This window comes from Sinocyclocheilus anshuiensis, unplaced genomic scaffold (genome assembly GCF_001515605.1).
Source record: "Sinocyclocheilus anshuiensis isolate Anshui unplaced genomic scaffold, SAMN03320099.WGS_v1.1 scaffold27, whole genome shotgun sequence".
NCBI lineage: Eukaryota > Metazoa > Chordata > Actinopteri > Cypriniformes > Cyprinidae > Sinocyclocheilus > Sinocyclocheilus anshuiensis.
Window position 1 is genome coordinate 177,457 of NW_015551023.1, and position 557 is coordinate 178,013.

Consider the following 557-nt stretch of genomic DNA (forward strand, 5'->3'; position numbering starts at 1 on the left):
TGTACGTTCCCTTGGAACTGGAATCATGGCGGAATTTCATGTGAAGTCCACTTCGCAGGGCACTTACGGTCGAATAAGACAACGCGTGAATGCTGCCTGAACAAGAAACCTCCTTACTGAAGGGAAACTGTTGACTGGTGTCACCATCTTGTGAACGCGCCGGCGGATCTCCACCAAATTCGGGGGATCCCTTTAGCTCGAGGAGCCCTCTCGAACGCCACCCTCCGCGCGTCGGTAGCCCCCCGGGATCTATATATATATATATATATATACAGTAAATTGGGCCGGGGCCGTCCGGGGCTGAGCCCCGGAACAGACTCCAGGGCTCGACATTAACGCTTCATTAACGCAAGACAACCTGATTAAAACATCAATAACCAAAAATAACTAGGCAATCACCATAACGCAAGTATTATTCTGATTTTATTACATTTAGAGTAAGTGGCGATTAGTGGATATAGCTACTGTATATAATGCATCTATTGACGGAATAAGGTTGCGCTGCTGAGGCGAGGCTCACGCAGCCTCTCCAGGAGAAATCAAAACGCGCAACACTA